Here is a 20289-nt window from a genome sequence, read left to right as displayed (position 1 = left end):
AGCCTCAGGTACCTTGGCAATCTGCACATTAGATCAGTGTTTTCCAAACTTTATTCCGGGGATCCATTTTTATCAACCGGCCAACCTTCGGGATGCATGCCGACCGACCGTCGCGACCTACGCCGGCCAACTTTTGTGACCCACTATATTCACTTAGCTTTAATGCGACAGGTGAGCCTGCTTGGTCCTCACAATCTCACTTGCTTTGTTGTTCAATGTTACATTTCCGTATGGGTTGCTCATCAGAGGTCCTGGAGCTCACACCAACCAGCATTGCTTTGCCCTGTTGTGGACTCTCCTGAACCGCTCACACCACCACTGCTTTGTCCTACTGTGGATTCTCCTGAGCTACACTCCCCAGGAGGTTTAGTTGTGCGATCCTGGCCTGTTTGTGTCTCTAGCCCTATCTTTCTTATTACAAAACGATCCGTTTTAAATTTTACAGTCCTGCTGCTTGTTTGCTGCTGACAAAATGGAGGAATCGTAATTGCGCCCAGAACACGTGATGTTAGTGTTCGGGGCGCGTGACCTGTTCTCTGCATTGCTTCAGGCAGGAAAACTGCATTGAATTAAATAAAAATCTTCCCCTGGGTCAGCGCACTGACGACAGGAGGAGGCGGTGTTTCTCGCTGGGCTCCGGCATGCGCACTGATGAGCGGGCACACATGCACAGCACGCCCGCATTCTGAAAGTGGGTCGCGGCCATAATTTTTAAAGCGCGAGGCATTGCGAGCCGAATAGATCCTGGGAGCGGGGTCTCCAGGCATTTATGGGTAACACTGCTCCACGGTGAGCTGCTTTTTAGGCGCAGGGTGGTCATTGGATCAGCCCATTTGGAAAAGAAATTGCTGCAGTGCTAGAGGTACTGTCTTTCAAATGAGGCATTTTACCAATGTCCCATCTCTCCTCTTCGATGAATGTTAAAGGTCCCATGGCACTATTTGAAGAAGAGTGGGTTTTCATTGGTGCCTTGGCCAATATTTATCGCTGAACAAACACGTGAAAGTGGGTTATGTGGCCTTTATCACATTGTTGTTTGTTGGGGTTGGCTGTGTCCAAATTACTTGCTGCGTTTCCTGCTTTGGAGCAGTAACTGCACTTCAAACAATACCTAACCTGCTGGCAAGCACTTTGGTACATGCTGAAGTTCAGAAAGGTGCAAAAGTCTTTTCTGATTTTTAAAAAGGGGTGTAGAGAGGTGGAGAAGTCAAGATCACTAAAAGTGGAGTGAAGGAAGTGGAGGACACAAGAAATCAGAGTTGGAGAAGCGTTGGAGGGCTTGAGGTGTGGAACCGTTGAAGGTGGCATCTCTTTTCAATTGAAGTGTCAAGGAAGGAGCATAAAGATGAGAATCTCATTATCGGGGAAAAAAAGACAATTATGTGAATATTGGCCATTATTTAATGTGTTTTGAGAATATTTTGAGCTGGCTCTTTCTCTCTGATTTGGGGTCTTGTTATAAATTGAAGTTTTTCTTTCAATTAAATGCCTTAGCTACACATTCCTACAATTTCTGGCAGGATTACTTATTCCATTGTGCTTCCAGGCCAGATTATACCAGTATCATTCTGAGTGACCTCCCCATGTGACCTCCTGTGTGACCTTTCCATGTGACCAGCACATGAAGTAATCTTTAATCTTCACTTACAATGCAGTAGGTCAATGAGTCCGATAACAGTACTGGGACAAGTTTTTTTTCCCTCAGTTAGTTTCATTTGTCAAAAAAAAATCAAGAAACATTGTTAACCAAAATACAAACCACCTCCGTCATCAATTAACAGAAACTAGTCACTAAACTGACCGACAAACCTTGGTCATAGGCGAGATTTATCAATAGTTATTTGATTATTTATGTGCTCATCGGATGTCATGTATTGAACCAAAATTACTTATGTGAATTTGACAATGAACGTGTGATGTATTTATGACACATTTGGCTGATATATTGACGTTTATAATAGAGCACGTGTAAGAGGATTATGCTTAGGATATTGATGTATATGGAAACTGATCAAGGTGAGAATATAATAGGGACTGGCAAAAGCAAAGAGAATTTCATTCTAAACCTTTCATGATTATGCCAAATGGACATGTTAAACATTTGGACAATATTATCATACAGTGCAATTCCTGGGATTGTTACATCTAATATAAGCGGTATTTCAATATCCAGGAAATATCATACCACCTAAGTGGTTGGCAATAATCACCTCCAGCAAGAAAAGATCCAACACAAATAATGACCAGAAACTCCATGTTCAATACCTTGACTATCAGAACAAGGCAGTACTCGGGCAAGATGAGTTGCCCAACCTAACTTCACAGAGCCTCTTTATCAATGTTCCCCGTCATGTTTTCAAGAATGTGGACAATTGTTTAAGAGCGCAACCACTTTAATTTTATTTTGCATGATTGTGCACATGTGGTAAATTAAATGAACATTCAGGCTTAAAAGGAACATGCTCAAGTCAGGAGTGTGATGGAATATTCATCCCTTACATGGGTGGGTGCAGCTGTAACAACACTCAAGAAGCATGACAGCATCAGGATAAAGCAGCTTGCATGATTTTGTGAGGGCCATGAAGAATCCAGCACGAGTTTTAAGGATACAAAGTAATAACATTTATTTACAGTAACATATATATATATATAACAGCAGCAGCAACTTCCCTTGCTGCCTGCTGGTTCCAAAATGGCCAGCTTTATTTATACATGGAGTTTACTAATCGTTTCTCCGCCCCCCCTCATTGGGGAAGCTCATACTCCCACAGGATTGTGGGATTGTCGTTAGTCCCCAGCCAATGGTAAGCAGGCAGGTTATAACATCCCTCCCCCCCAAAGTCCAAGGAATCCACCGAAGACACTGGCAAAGGAGGGCGTCGGACTCGTTTTGCCACAGGCCGGACACCATTTGCACGCGGTGCTGGATCAGGCGGCGTGTAACGAGACGGAGACCGGCGCTTCCGTGATGAACGGCGTAATGGTTGTACATCCACGGTCCGTGGACCCGAGGATTCCCCCTCTGATGCGTCCTGTGTCTCCATCTTGGAGTCAGAGTCTGCTGCCTCCGTCATGTCAGCGTCTCTATCTCCATTCGGTTCTGTAATGACCTGCGCAGGCTTTGAGTGAGGCACCAGAGGAAGATTGTGAGGACTACCTTCCATTGTCTCTGGTCTCTGCGGCTGTAGAAATGAGCTCCGGGGGCGGGGAATCTTTGGAGGGGATAGTCTTCTGGACCGGATGTGGTCTACATGTTTGTGCTGGAGACGACCCTGGGCTTGCACCTGGTAAGATATAGGGCCCGTTTGGCGAAAGATTATGCCAGGAACCCACTGGGCACCACCAGTAAAGTTCCGAACGAACACTGGGTCACCGGGCGCAAACTGCCGAATCGGCCGATGCCGAGAAAATCCCTGTCCCTGCCGTTCTTGTGTGTGGCGTACTTTTGCGCCAATGTCTGGGAAAACCATACTAAGGTGGGTGCGAAGTCTCCGGCCCATTAGGAGTTCTGCGGGAGCTACCCCAGTCATCGCATGGGGGGTGGTCCTATACGTAAACAAAAAGCGAGCCAGTCTCGTGTCCATTGATCCGGAAGACTGCTTCTTTAGGCCTCTTTTGAATGTCTGCACTGCGCGCTCTGCCAACCCATTTGAAGCCGGGTGGTAAGGGGCAGTGCGGATATGGCGTATGCCGTTCATCTTTATGAACCTCGCAAACTCCTCACTCGTGAATGGAGTGCCGTTATCCGTGACCAGCACCTCGGGGAGGCCATGCGTACTAAAAGACAAGCGCATCGTTTCTATTGTGGTGCAGGACGTTGTCCCCTGCATATTATGCACCTCTAGCCATTTAGACTGGACGTTCATTATAGAAGGAACATGGATCCTTGAAAAGGGCCTGCGAAATCTGCATGCAAGAAGTGCCCAAGGCCGCCCTGGCCATTTCCAGTGATGTAGGGGCGCGAAAGCTATCAGTCGCTCAGCCCCGTTCTCCATCTTGTGGGACAGGACGGCTCCAATACCATTCGGGGATGCCTCACATGTGACGAGCAAAGGCTTTCCAGGATCATAGTGGGTGAGTAACCCTGACGACGACAATTGTTGCTTTACCCGCCGGAAAGCGGTTTCTTGTGGCTGACCCCAAACCCAGGTGTGATTTTTCTTTCGCAAAAGGTGCAACGGGGCCAGCGCAGTTGCCAGGTTGGGGAGGAACTTCCCGTAATAGTTTACGAGACCGAGAAAAGAACGAAGATGCAAAGTGTCAGTCAGGGCGGGAGCCTGTTGAATCGCACGCACCTTCTCTGCGGCGGGGTGCAAACCTTCGCGGTCCACCCGATAACCTAGGTAGACTACTTCCTTTGCCTGAAATACGCACTTTGTGCGACGTAAACGGACTCCAGCCTCCGAAAAGCGTCTAAGGACAACCTCCAGATTTTCCAAATGTCCCGCTCCGACGTCCCTGTAATCAAAACGTCATCTAAGTAGACAGCGACACGTGGTAAACCTCTCAAAATGCCCTCCATAACACGTTGAAAAATAGCGCAGGCAGAGGATACTCCAAAGGGCAACCGTGTATATTCATACAGGCCCCGGTGTGTATTAATCGTTACATACGGTCGGGAGGCAAGGTCCAGCTCCAACTGTAGGTAGGCGTGACTCATATCTAATTTTGCGAACGAGAGTCCGCCTGCAAGCTTCGCGTAGAAATCCTCTATGCGAGGCATTGAATATCGGTCGAGTCGGGAAGCCGTATTCACTGTAAGTGTATAGTCGCCACACAAGCGAACTGTGGCATCTGGCTTCATTACAGGTACAATTGGTGCTGCCCAGTCAGCAAAACGGACAGGCCTGATAATACCCAAACTCTCCAAACGAGTGAGCTCCCCTTCTACCTTCTCGATCAAGGCGTAAGGCACCGGGCGCGCCCGGAAATACGCGGCGTGGCTCCTGGTTCGACTTGGATACGGGCTACGGCCCCTTTTATTTTCCCCAAACCAGGCTGGAATACATCTGGGTATCGTCCTAGCACCTCAGTCAACCCTCCAGAAACTGTTTGGAGGATGTGCTGCCATTGCAACCGCAAATGGCGCAACCAGTTTCGACCCAACAGGGTGGGCCCATGGCCGCGCACCACGATAAGTGGGAAACGCCCCTCCTGGCGTCCATAAACAACAGGGGTCATCGTAGTTCCTGCAATGTCCAGTGGTTCCCCTGTGTAGGTGGCCAACCTGGCCTGTGAGTCGGTTAATGTAATACCGGTCTGTATACCCTGCTTGATGCGGTCGAATGTCCTCTGGGCGATCACGGAGACCGCTGTGCCAGTGTCCAACTCCATCTCAAGCGGGTGACCATTGACCCGTACTGTCACCTTAATAGGGGCCACACGGGGAGCTGCCACACAATGCAGCTGCAGGCAGTCGTCCTCCGTCTCCACGTCCTCAGGAGTAGTCACCGCAGGTTCATCCACATGGAAGGTACGGCCCCTGGGCTGGTCCCAGTTACGGCCCCTGGGCTGGTCCCAGTTTCGGTCGGAACGACGGCGCCTCTGGCGCCCCCAGGACCGGCGTCTGCGACGGGGTCGGCGTCTACAAGTCTGACACGGACATGGCTCCTGATCCATTGGTTCTGGAGAAGGCTCCCTTCGGGGAGGAATGTCCGACGGCCACTGGCATCAGTCCGGACGTCGCCTCGCCCAAGGTACCGTAGGAGTGCAGGGGGACATTTCCGGACGGAAGGAGCTGCGCCCCAAGGCATGCACTTCCATTCCCTGTAGCTCCTGCACTCCTCGTTCTGCACTCTCTCGGGACAAAACTATTTGAATGGCCTGTTGAAAAGTCAATGTTGGCTCAGCTAACAACTTTCTCTGGGTGGCCGCATTGTTAATACCGCAAACCAAACGGTCGCGTAACATTTCTGACAAGGTCTCACCATAGTCACAGTACTCCGCAATCCTGCGTAGCCTGGATAGAAAGTCGGCAAGGGATTCTCCAGGGGTCCTCTCAGCGGTATTAAACTGGTAACGCTGGACTATCGTGGACGGGGTTGGGTTAAAATGTTGCCCCACTCTCTTCACAAGTTCATCAAACGTTTTGGTGTCCGGCGCAGCTGGGCACGTAAGACTCCTAATCACCCCAAACGTATGCGGGCCGCAGGCGGTGAGCAATATGACCACCTGGCGCTCGTTTTCGGTGATATTGTTTGCCCGGAAATAGTAACGCATCCGTTGTGCGTACTGGTTCCAGCTTTCCAGCGCAGCATCAAAAACATCCAAACGTCCGTATAGAGGCATGGTATAATAGAAAACAACTTCCAACCTGTATCCAACGAAAATCCAGGGAGGTGGCTTCAGCAGTGTAGACAGCTATTCACTTTAACCCTCGTCGCCAGTTTTGTGAGGGCCACGAAGAATCCAGCACGAGTTTCAAGGATACAAAGTAATAACATTTATTTACAATAACATATATATATATAACAGCAGCAGCAGTTGGTTCCAAACTGGCCAGCTTTATTTATACATGGAACAAAGTCTTACAACACCAGGTTAAAGTCCAACAGGTTTGTTTCGATGTCACTAGCTTTCAGAGCGCTGCTCCTTCCTCAGGTGAATGAAGAGGTATGTTCCAGAAACACATATATAGACAAATTCAAAGATGCCAAACAATGCCAATACGGATGTTTGGCATCTTTGAATTTGTCTATATATGTGTTTCTGGAACATACCTCTTCATTCACCCGAGGAAGGAGCAGCGCTCTGAAAGCTAGTGACATTGAAACAAACCTGTTGGACTTTAACCTGGTGTTGTAAGACTTCGTACTGTGCTCACCCCAGTCCAACGCCGGCATCTCCACATCATTTATACATGGAGTTTACTAATGGTTTCTCTGCCCCCCTCATTGGGGAAGCTCATACTCCCACAGGATTGTGGGATTGACATTAGACCCCAGCCAATGGTAAGCAGGCAGGTTATAACACATGATTGCTATCCCTGTCATTGAACACAGAAATACATCCCTTCACCACTGGTGCACTGTAACTACAAAATGCATTGTGGCAACTTGCTAAACTTATTTTGACAGCACTCCCAATCCTGCGACCTCTATGCTGAATAGGACATGAGTAACAAGATCATGGGAACACTCCTTTTGGCCCAGGAGTAACTCTGTAAATGCATTTACCTTCTCCCGGAAGCTTATCCCCAACTGCTGCTGGGTTTCCTGAGTTATGGGGAAACTGGAAAACCACAGTTAAACTGGCAAAGCAAATTAAATAACTAGCTGCCAACCTTATTAAAATATTTTAAGTTTCCCTCCAAGTCATTCATCGACCTGATTTGGAAGCTACCATTACTTCTTCAGTGTCAGTGGGTTGAAATCCTGCCATTCCATACTTCCCTCCATCATGAGAACATTATTAATGCAAGTTGTTTCAGGAATATCTGCAACATTGCATTTTCAGGGCAACTATAAGGATAGACAATTAATGTATTTTTCAGCCATGCCCACATCCCGAGAACAAAGAAAACGAACAGTACACTTTGTAAAACAATGAACAATGCTATAGTGTACACATGAATTTTATTCACAAGCTTGAAGATTAACAGGTGTGGGTTACTTAGTCAGGTGGGGATGAGGGGGGGAGGGGGTTGTGTTGCAGACATCTGGATTTCCCTGCATGCTGTGGAGTTTTAAGTCTACAGCAGATGTCTTTTCTCCATCATAGATTTGTCAGCCTCATTGTCAGGCAGGTTTCCCTGTTGGACAGGGCCGCCTCCAGAGCAGGCCACTGGAGCAGACAGGCACCATTTCCAACGCACCCAGGATGGTGGGGAGAGAAGTTTGATTCTGGGATGGATATGATGGGAGTTAAGGGAGCTTGGTGGGGTGCCTAGGGAAGAGGGAAGCACTTCTGCTCCTTTTGGCCCATGAGCAACTCTGTAAATGCATTTACCTTCTCCCTGAAGCTTATCCCCAACTCCTTTCAGCTGCTGGGTCTCCTGAGTTCTGGGAAAACTGGAAAACCACAGTTAAACTGGCAAAGTAAATTAAATAACTAGCTGCAAACCTCATTAAAATATTTTAATTGTCAAACCATCCCTTGGAAACAGGTTGGATACCCGCTTGCCTGACGGCGCCAAGTACCCGCGATCGATCCCGGCCCCAGGCCACTGTCCGTGTGAAGTTTGCACATTCTCCCCGTGTCTGCGTGAGTCTCACCCCCACAAGCCAAAAAGATGTGCAGGATAGGTGGAATGGCCACGCTAAATAGTCCTTAATTGGAAAAAAAGGTATTTTTTAAAAAGGTTGGATGCCCACCACCTGTTCTGCTTTCTTTACAATTGGAAATTGGTGAGTGGCAAATTGGAGCTGGTTTTGAGATTTTGAAAATTTTAACCCAACCCAAACCGCCCCATTTTGTGGGTTAAAATCAACTCGGGCTATTGTGACTGTGCTGGATTTTAAAAATTAATAATTTAGAGTATCCAATTTATTTTTCCAATTAAGGGGCAATTTAGCATGGCCAATTCACCTATCCTGTACATCTATGGGTTGTGCGGGCAAAACCCATGCAAACACGGGGAGAATGTGCAAACTCCACATGGACAGTGACTCAGAGTTGGGATCGAACTTGGGACCTCGGCTCCGTGAGGCAGCAGTGCTATCCACTGCACCATCGTGCTGCACTCTGTGCTGGATTTTTGAATGATCTATCCACTCCCCTCCTCTTTCCCACCAGCCCTGACAACTTTTCCTTTTCAATTATATATCCAATTCTCTACTGAGTAGAGCAGGGATTATTGTTAGTTACTACATTCCATCTACAGAAATATGGCACAACTGATCCTGCGTGAAAGGAGACCCTTTCTAGAAGTGCAGCTGGAAATTTAAATCTCGTACATACACACCAGCTCACACAGGGCCCTCTAACCTGAGATCTCTCAGACACAGTTGCAAGCACCAAGCTTGTAGCTATCACCATTCATACAGCTTCCTAATCTCTGAATTAGTGTGATTAAAGTGAGAATTGTCATGATGAAAACAACCAATGTTTCAAAACCATTCAAACACATTTTCCTTGGCTTCTGAGGTTTGTGTTAGGTTGGGACCTAGTTGCTGTTATTGTCGGACTAAACTTGAATCACAGCCTGCTGCTGATGGCCTGGTACCTTCGACATGATACGTGATACAGGCCCACATGGAAGTTTAAAGAGTTGCAACAGATTGCAAATATTCAGCGGGAAAGGAGTGATGAAAAGTAAACAATATCAAACTATACAGCTTGTATAAAATGAAAATCGAGGGAGGTCTCCCAGTTAATACCCAGTCTGTGCAGGAATGTGCTACAATTGGTCTCAGGACCCGAGGGTTCAGGGCTAAATAAAGCAAGATCCTTGTTTTGGGTGCTTCCTGACAGAACTGCACGAATGACATTAACTGATAGACTTAGCTGTGATCTTCCTCCTGGCGGAATAGCCATTTCACAATAGCTATTGAGGTTCACACATGAATATTGCCATTTGGAAGTCTGGTACCCACGGAAGCATATTCCAATGAGGAGCCAATACCACCTGGGGAGCAGAAAGTTGTCGAGAACTTTAAATTAAAAAAAAAACTCTTCATGTTACCGAGCTGCAAAATTCCTGATGACTATTTAAAACCAAACTCAAAGAGATACCATTACATCTTGTTTTGTGGCCAGAGTCGAACAAAGATTTGGACTGGCAATTCTCTCTCACCATGAGTAGGAATGTCAGCAAATGAGGCATTTCAAAAACAAAGAAGTGTGCAAACAATAAATAGCAGCAGCTCTTCACACTCAGTGAAAGGAGGTAACAGACACTAAGGGATTGTGATCCTTCACACTTTCTTGCACTGATAATCAGGAATATTCTCTGCAATTAAATGGTTAAAAAGGAGGTTACGTACAATAATTGGAAGTTTAAACAGGAATATTCACTACAGTGTAGTTAACTTCTCTCTTTGATACCCCTTTCAGATTATTGTTGGTGACAGTTTTGTGCAGTGATTGTATAAACTTTGTGCAATGTATGTGCTCCAAAGCTTGTACTCTCTTACAGACATGCCAAGTTGAGAAGCTCACATGAGTTGACCAACTGCTGCACAGGCTACAAAAGAGCTGACATATCAAAAGAATAACCCTGAATATAGACATCCTGACAATGTGATAAATGTTTTGACTTCACTGCCTGGGCAATAATCTGGCTAAGTGGGTCTTCTGCCTTTTATAGAACCTGCCTAATTCTCATTGTATTGATTTTAATGGAACTAAATTCTGGTGGGCTGTATTACACGCAAGCAATCCATTGACCAAATTATCATCCAGGCAATCGCAACGGCACATGGACTTTTAACGACTTAATCTGCAGATATGTACAACATTGCAATCTTCGCATATCCAAAGTTTCAACATTTTTATTGCAAACGAAAATATCTGAAATGGATAAAAACACCATTTTCAACAGTGAGGAATTTAAAAATTGTTGAAGAGGTAATAGGGATGCTGAAAGCAACAGAATTATTATCTACATGTCTCAGCAGAAAATGTTGATGCTTTAATTATCCATCATTTTAGAGGCAACTGACACAATCCTGCCTTTCAAGCCAAAAGTAATATTTAAATATCTGCGGTCCTTTCAGGGTACATAAAAGTAATAGTCATCTAACAGACATCAATGCAACTTTATGACTTTATGGCCGTTCATTGGGCCTCCTTTAACAGGACCTTAGGGTTGGCATTGATTATCAGCTGATAGGAGAAATTTAAGCCCAGATTCACCATGTTAATCAGAAACCTTCATGGAGCTGCTATTATCCCAATTGGAAATGCTTGTTACATTGACAGGACAAAGCTTGTTCAATGTCACACTGGTCCCTGTGCTCAGCCCCAAGGTAGCCAGAGTTCAAGGGGAAGATTATTCAACTGCAAGCATGCTAATTAAACTATTTTAAGTAAATAATTTTTAATTCCAAAGAGCTTCAGGTGGGGAATCATTAAAAGCTAGTTCTGGCGAACTGTCACATTGGTTTGTCTTTCCATCTTTTTGATCCTTTTGAACCTGCTGTGAGTTCCAACTACTTTGTTTTAAAAACCTCCATACCTCATTATGCGTTCCACCATCTGACCCACCCAAGTCTCCTCAATGACATTGGCGTCCTCATCAAATTTGGCCTCTTTCCCATCTCAGCTGGCACCTTCTCCTCCTTCGGGCACCGTCTGCTGTTTTACTGTTCCATTTTTAATCTTCTCAGCCTTTCCATCAAACAGCGCCCCACACTTTGTGATTTCAATTTTCTTCCTGTAATAATCTCTTTCCAAGGGCCGGTGCAGACTCGATGGGCCGAATGGCCTCCTTCTGCACTGTAAATTCCATGATTCTATGATAACCCATGGGGATGACCTGATTGATCTCCCTGTGGGGATCGTGGAATACAAGCTCTCACACTGAGGGGTGGAGGTCTAACAGCAGGACTCGTTAAACCCACCAATAAAAGCCAGCCGAAAAGGGAAGCGGCATCTTCAGGTGGACCTGGCTGGGACTATGTACTCCTGGCCGCTTTGCGGCTTTGCTTTGGCTTGTTGAATAAACCTTTCTCTTTGAATCCTTCTTAGGGTTCTTGTGATTGTAATCTGGCAACGAAGAAAAATGGAAAAACAGACGGCGATTCTGGACGCCAGACCACGGCGTTGTCCTACCGAGGATCAAGGTCACAATACGTTTCAAAATACCGTTCTTCAGACAACTACATGCTTTTGATACAAACATAGAAGACTGGGCCCAGTACGCTGAATGAATGGGTTACTGATTTAGGACAAAAACCATTATAGGGGATGACCACCAGAAGATGATATTCCTGACCACCTATGGGCCCCCTATCATTAGCATCATCAAAAGCCTGACCTACGCTGTAGCCCCAGATTCCAAAACCTTTGACGAGCTGGTGGTACCCGTGGTGGACCATTATGACTCCAAACCATCAGTAATTATCCAAAGATACAGGTTCAATACAGCTAGAAGAACCCTGGGGTGTCAGTCACAGAATGTTTGGCACGCCCATGCAAGCTGGCTGAGCGCTGTGATTATGGGCCACCTCTTCCGGAGATGCTGAGGGATCGATTTTTGTGTGGAATCAACAATATGGCGACCCATCATAAGTTTCTGGCTGAACCATCTTTGGATCTGAAAAGAGCCATAGAGATATCTCTCTTGCTTGAAAACGCAGAGAAGGGAGTCCAGGAGCTGCAGGGCTCTCTAGAGATGGAGGTGAATAAGGTTCAACAGCTCCCATTCCGGCAAACAATGCCCCTAAGCTGTCGGACCCAGCTACCGCCCGAGCAACATCGGGGCCAGACCCTTTGGACAAGGGCCTTTACAGCCCGGCGATACGTCTCCCCTGAACTCCCAGGATGAGGACTCACAACGGCACTGCATCTCTGGTTGGTGGACCCGTGAGGACCAGGAAAGCAACAAGCCAACCGCCAACAAGCGTGCCACCCTGGTCCGAGGACGTGTCCACCTAGAGACAAGGCTTTACTCCTGGCATAGCCTGATGAGATGAGTACATGCAGCTAAACTGCATCGCCACACCAAGAATAGCCCCCATCAAAATCACCTTCCAGGTTAATGGCCACCCGTCTGAAATGGAAATGTTATTATTTTTTTCAAAATTTTGAGTACCCAATTAAATCTATCCAATAAATGGGCAATTTAACGTGGCCAATCCACCTACCCTGCACATTCTTGGGTTGTGGGGGCAAAGCCCTTGCAAACAGGGGGAGAATTTGCAAACTCCACACGGAAGTGACCCAGAGCCGGGATCGAACCTGGGACCTCGGCCGCTGTGAGGCAGCAGTGTTATCCACTGCGCCACCATGCTGCCATCTGAAATGGAAATTGAGACTGGGGCTGCTGTCTCGGTCATAGGATGGCAGAAACACCAGACATTCCAGACAGGAATCCAACACCTGGATCTGAGGGATAATGAGTGCGTATGGCAACATACATGGGAGAACCGATATTCTATCGGAGGCACGATGGTGACTCCGGTTACCTATGGGCAGCAGTTTGTCCATTTGCCATTGATAGTGGTACGAGGACACGGGCCCAGCCTGTTGGGCAGAATAGCAAATAGCCCATTTGAGCTGTTTTGAATATAATTTACAGGCAGGACACCCAATTCACCAGCCTCCTGGGATGCTCCAGCCTCCCCAGCCGATAGACCCACTTGTGTGACTTGGTGCAAAACTTGGGAAACGGGTACCTAGTAGTTTGCAGTCTGAGGTGTGGAAAGGGAGTGAAAACCCTCACTACAAATGCCAACAGGGTGCCAAAGAGGGTCCTTCATGGGAGGTGAGGTCAGGTGTGTGTGCTGGGCTGGACGGACTCAGATAGGGATCTTTCCTGGGATGTGATTTGTTTCGCTGCTCTTCAACCTATAACCTTTAAACCTTTTTAACAGTCTGTCAGTATCACAAAAATACAGATGTGATAATAAAGTGAAACTGTTACAATCTGCACCCCTAAATCTTTAAAGAATCTGTCAGCAAGACAAATTCAAATATCTGTGACTGATGAAGGTAAAATGGCAGAAAAAGGTAATGTGGCAGATGAAAGTAATGTGGCAGAAATCTTTGAAGTAGTTTTTTCAGTCACTTTCATTGCCTTTCAAAGTACTGAAGCCCGTTTGTATTCCTAGAAGCCTGAAAGCATTGAACTGCATTGTTTACATTCAATTTCACAGACGATTGCCTTTGACAAGCTTTCTGATTGTCAGATCCAGGCAGTTTCAAAGAGAGAATTAAGATTGTTTATTTATATAGATCTGCAGGGATCCGTTAACTCGGGAGCAGTTGTTTTTCAATAGCAGTTTTTTTCAAGAGGTTGTCTCTTTGTTCTAAGCACTTAAAAAAACTGTGATTGAGGGTAAAAAAAATTCTAAGTGCCATTGATTGGCCAGTCTTCCCACTGGCTGGAGCAGTTAGTCTCTGATCAGGAGACTCAGGGCCAATGTTCCTATTCAATGCTTAATGAATACCTGCCCAGCAAAGAGGTTAATGGGAAGCAATGGAAAATTGTACAGCCCAGAGTCCAGAAACTTACTGTGGCTACAATTTCATATAGAGTTGAAAATTAGGTGGTTATTTATTGCTGTAACATATCTTAACATTTAGCAGTTCAAAATAGAGCCAAAGCAGGAACATCAAGGTTGCATCTATTGATTCTAAAATACTGTGGAGCACTTCCTGCCCATGTGCAGATGTAGCCAATGATATCATAGTCAGCGGCATCCTGCCAAGCTCGATAAAGGAATTGATTTCCAAACTCTTTAAAGACACAATAAAAAGTAGGAAGAATAAGAGTGCAATGAAAATGCATTTAAACATAAATATTGAAGGAAGAAAGTTATTTAAAAATCAATAACAAACAAATCTTGGAACAAATCCACATCAACCTTGGATTTGAGCAAAGAGGATGCTGGCTGGTACCGGCAAGAGAGATCTCAAATTTGCCTCAGACTTTTAATTTATAATCCTTTAAAAAAAATCGATAAAAAATGTATTTTGCATAAAATAATTGTTAAGGAAAGCTTTATCATAAGCCAACCCTCCTGGGATTAAGAGTCTCATTATTTACCAACTAAGCTATCCAGACTGAGTAAGAACTGCTGCCACACCACCGTTCCAACTTGTTCACCGACTTTATAACATAGGCATAGAATTTACAGTGCAGAAGGAGGCCATTCGGCCCATCGAGTCTGCACCGGCTCTTGGAAAGAGCACCCTACCCAAGGTCAACACCTCCACCCTATCCCCATAACCCAGTAACCCCACCCAACACTAAGGGCAATTTTGGACACTAAGGGCAATTTATCATGGCCAATCCACCTAACCTGCACATCTTTGGACTGTGGGAGGAAACCGGAGCACTCGGAGGAAACCCACGCACACACGGGGAGAACGTACAGACTCCGCACAGACAGTGACCCAAGCCGGAATCGAACCTGGGACCCTGGAGCTGTGAAGCAATTGTGCTATCCACAAGGCTACCGTGCTGCCCTAGCTTTGTACATTTCACAATAAGATAAATGTCTGCTCAGTAAACTTCAGAGATGAAATGGTCATGTAGTTGAGTTGCATTTATATAGTATAACTTCGTAATTTAGTGAACCATGTGCTGTTCAGGTGGGGAGAACCAATTTTCACTTAGAATACCCAATAAAGCAGAAGAAAAAAGTTGCTTAAAGCCTGGCAGTTGAGATTTCATTTACATGATTCAAGGGGTAGGGAGATTATTCAGGCAGCAGGGGCATGTGGTGTGTGCAATGTTTATCCGGCTCACGCTTTGCATTGGAGCCGACCCAGTTTGTCTTGCTATTATCCATAATCATCTGGTTATAATTGGAATTCAAGTCAAATGTTATCTACTTTCAAGGAAATGTATCAAATGAAAAGGGCAGTTGTAACCAAGACCAAGAGAAACTGCGCAAGCCCCCAACAGCCATAGTGTGGCCATAGTTCCCGACGCCTGTCTGGTTGACCATTCAGAGTAGAATGTTTATGTCAATAATGGAAAAGAGAATGCGCAGCAGGCAGGGATTGTGAGCTGGGGAATACTATTGCATGCAACAAAACAATATGGAAATGGAAAGACGTGAACAGCCAAGGAGAGAAAATCAATGAATTGTGCACCACCTTTGTACAATGTCTTCCTCTGCAGCCAATGTGAAAGAGACATCCATGCCAGAGTGTGGCTCCTCACACCAGGCAATGCTTAGCACAGAGTTAACCACCATGCGCAAACCATTGTCTTATGAAACAGAAGACTGCCGCCAGAGAACATTTCAGGTTTTAAACACAATGAGAAGTATATTTGTTCTAAGCATTAGAGCAAAATGGGTAATTGTGAATTGACAAGAGGGAGTGAAAATATCCATTTTTCAGTCAATGGGAATAAACTGCCAGTTTTTTTGCATAATACATTACATCCAAGACAAATATAAACTCTTAGAACTCGATTGCAGGATGAGAGGTTTATGTTTGCATAATATAGGAGTGGGATGAATTAAGTTGTTAAAACATGCTTTATATCAAAAAATTATTTTTGAATTTACTGGCTGGAAATTTGGACGGATTTTTTAAAGATGAAAGCAACATTCCAGTGACTTGGGATCATACTCAAAGATGGCTGCACATTTGCATCACAACCGTCACCATTCCAACACAAGTGAAATGGAGACAGCGGGCGTGATTCTCCCCTACCCGGCGGGACGGGGGGGCCCCGGCGGGACGGAGTGGCGTGAACACTCCGGCGTCGGGCCGTCCCAAAGGTGCGGAATCCTCCGCACCTTCAGGGGCTAGGCCCGCCCCAGTGTGGTTGGCGCCCCGCCGGCTGGTGGGAAAGGGGCTTGGCACCATGCCAACTGGCGCCGAAGGGCCTCCGCCGGCCGGCGCGAGTCAGTGCATGCGTGGGAGCACCAGCACGTGCTGGCGTCTTCCCCGCGCATGCGCAGAGGGATTGTGGAGAACCACGGTCTCCGGTGCGGAACAATAGAGTGCCCCCACAGCACAGGCCCGCCCGAGGATCGGTGGGCCCCGTCCGCGGGCCAGGCCACTGTGGGGGCTCCTCCCGGGGCCAGATCCCTCCGCGACCCCCCAGGAACCCCGGAGCCCGCCTGCGTCGCCAGGTCCCGCCGGTAAGGGACCTACTCTAATATACACCGGCGGGACTGGCAAAGAACAGGTGGGACTTCAGCCCATCACGGGCCGGAGAATTCGGTCAGCCCCGGGGCCCATTGAGTCGCGCCGGACCCCGCCATTCTCCGAGGTGGGTGGCGCGATTCACACCGGGGCAATTTTTTTTGGGGGGCGGGAGAATTCGGAGGATGGCGAGGATAGGATTCATGCTGACACCCGGCGATTTTCCCACCCGGCGGGGGGGTCGGAGAATCCCGCCCAACATGTTTGAAATGTTGCAATTGCATTGAAAGATAAATGAGGGCCATCCCCCCAATCCCATTAGCAAAACATCTGTACAATTGTCTGGGGACTCAACTGGATCGAGGCAAACCATTAGACATAATCAAGTGGATCATTGTACCTTGACTGAGAGAGGGATTCACAGCCATTATCAAATCAAAATAACTGGAATACACTAGCCATCACTATATTTGGGTCATTGGGCAGTTGCAGAGAGAACATCATGTGACAAACCAACCTGTTATATGTTTTAAGCACCTGTGTTCTCTGCAGAACAGGGCAAGCAACTGAGATGCTGAAGGAATAAGACCATAAAGAGGTTCTTTACCCCTCTTACTCTCTCTCCTTATACAATTGGCAAGTTTTGAACCTTGTCTGCAAATTGTGACTGCACAGGTGCTGCAGACAGATATTTGAGATCACATTTAACCCGGTGCTGCAGTTTCCAGAAGAACAGATAAATTGTCCATCTAAAACTATCAATTGCCTCAATGCCGAAAGCAGCACGATCACCAAGTGGAAGCAGCAGGGTCAACAAGGTGCGGCGCTGCTAGTCAAGAGCAGTATTACGGTGGCGGAGAGGATGCTAGATGGGGACTCTTCTTCCGAGGTAGTATTGGCTGAAGTTAGAAACAGGAAAGGAGAGGTCACCCTGTTGGGAGTTTTTTATAGGCCTCCTAATAGTTCTAGGGATGTAGAGGAAAGGATGGCGAAGATGATTCTGGATATGAGCGAAAGTAACAGGGTAGTTATTATGGGAGACTTTAACTTTCCAAATATTGACTGGAAAAGATATAGTTCGAGTACAATAGATGGGTCGTTTTTTGTACAGTGTGTGCAGGAGGGTTTCCTGAAACAATATGTTGACAGGCCAACAAGAGGCGAGGCCACGTTGGATTTGGTTTTGGGTAATGAACCAGGCCAGGTGTTGGATTTGGAGGTAGGAGAGCACTTTGGGGACAGTGACCACAATTCGGTGACGTTTACGTTAATGATGGAAAGGGATAAGTATACACCGCAGGGCAAGAGTTATAGCTGGGGGAAGGGCAATTATGATGCCATTAGACGTGACTTGGGGGGGATAAGGTGGAGAAGTAGGCTGCAAGTGTTGGGCACACTGGATAAGTGGGGCTTGTTCAAGGATCAGCTACTGCGTGTTCTTGATAAGTATGTACCGGTCAGACAGGGAGGAAGGCGTCGAGCGAGGGAACCGTGGTTTACCAAGGAAGTGGAATCTCTTGTTAAGAGGAAGAAGGAGGCCTATGTGAAGATGAAGTGTGAAGTTTCGGTTGGGGCGATGGATAGTTACAAGGTAGCGAGGAAGGATCTAAAGAGAGAGCTAAGACGAGCAAGGAGGGGACATGAGAAGTATTTGGCAGGAAGGATCAAGGAAAACCCAAAAGCTTTCTATAGGTATGTCAGGAATAAGCGAATGACTAGGGAAAGAGTAGGACCAGTCAAGGACAGGGATGGGAAATTGTGTGTGGAGTCTGAAGAGATAGGCGAGATACTAAATGAATATTTTTCGTCAGTATTCACTCAGGAAATGATAATGTTGTGGAGGAGAATGCTGAGCCCCAGGCTAATAGAATAGATGGCATTGAGGTACGTAGGGAAGAGGTGTTGGCAATTCTGGACAGGCTGAAAATAGATAAGTCCCCGGGACCTGATGGGATTTATCCTAGGATTCTATGGGAGGCCAGGGAAGAGATTGCTGGACCTTTGGCTTTGATTTTTATGTCATCATTGGCTACAGGAATAGGGCCAGAGGACTGGAGGACAGCAAATGTGGTCCCTTTGTTCAAAAAGGGGAGCAGAGACAACCCCGGCAACTATAGACCGGTGAGCCTCACGTCTGTAGTGGGTAAAGTCTTGGAGGGGATTATAAGAGACAAGATTTATAATCATCTAGATAGGAATAATATGATCAGGGATAGTCAGCATGGCTTTGTGAAGGGTAGGTCATGCCTCACAAACCTTATTGAGTTCTTTGAGAAGGTGACTGAACAGGTAGACGAGGGTAGAGCAGTTGATGTGGTGTATATGGATTTCAGCAAAGCGTTTGATAAGGTTGCCCACGGTAGGCTATTGCAAAAAATACGGAGGCTGGGGATTGAGGGTGATTTAGAGATGTGGATCAGAAATTGGCTAGCTGAAAGAAGACAGAGGGTGGTGGTTGATGGGAAATGTTCAGAATGGAGTACAGTCACAAGTGGAGTACCACAAGGATCTGTTCTGGGGCCGTTGCTGTTTGTCATTTTTATCAATGACCTAGAGGAAGGCGCAGAAGGGTGGGTGAGTAAATTTGCAGACGATACTAAAGTCGGTGGTGTTGTCGATAGTGTGGAAGGATGTAGCAGGTTACAGAGGGATATAGATAAGCTGCAGAGCTGGGCTGAGAGGTGGCAAATGGAGTTTAATGTAGAGAAGTGTGAGGTGATTCACTTTGGAAGGAATAACAGGAATGCAGAATATTTGGCTAATGGTAAAGTTCTTGAAAGTGTGGATGAGCAGAGGGATCTAGGTGTCCATGTACATAGATCCCTGAAAGTTGCCACCCAGGTTGATAGGGTTGTGAAGAAGGCCTATGGAGTGTTGGCCTTTATTGGTAGAGGGATTGAGTTCCGGAGTCAGGAGGTCATGTTGCAGCTGTACAGAACTCTGGTACGGCCACATTTGGAGTATTGCGTACAGTTCTGGTCACCGCATTATAGGAAGGACGTGGAGGCTTTGGAGCGGGTGCAGAGGAGATTTACCAGGATGTTGCCTGGTATGGAGGGAAAATCTTATGAGGAAAGGCTGATGGACTTGAGGTTGTTTTCGTTGGAGAGAAGAAGGTTAAGAGGAGACTTAATAGAGGCATACAAAATGATCAGGGGGTTGGATAGGGTGGACAGTGAGAGCCTTCTCCCGCGGATGGGTATGGCTGGCACGAGGGGACATAACTTTAAACTGAGGGGTAATAGATATAGGACAGAGGTCAGAGGTAGGTTCTTTACGCAAAGAGTAGTGAGGCCGTGGAATGCCCTACCTGCTACAGTAGTGAACTCGCCAACATTGAGGGCATTTAAAAGTTTATTGGATAAACATATGGATGACAATGGCATAGTGTAGGTTAGATGGCTTTTGTTTCGGTGCAACATCGTGGGCCGAAGGGCCTGTACTGCGCTGTATTGTTCTATGTTCTAAGTTCTAACTGTTGTAGGGTGTTGGATGCCGTTTGGTAGGCTTTAATGAAGTCCTCAAAACCTTAAGTAGGTTAACTGTATGTAGTTATTACTCTAAGAAGTATGTACA

The sequence above is a fragment of the Scyliorhinus torazame genome, chromosome 7 (genome assembly GCF_047496885.1).
Source record: "Scyliorhinus torazame isolate Kashiwa2021f chromosome 7, sScyTor2.1, whole genome shotgun sequence".
Taxonomy (NCBI): Eukaryota; Metazoa; Chordata; class Chondrichthyes; order Carcharhiniformes; family Scyliorhinidae; genus Scyliorhinus; species Scyliorhinus torazame.
Note: the sequence above shows the minus strand (reverse complement) of the source record.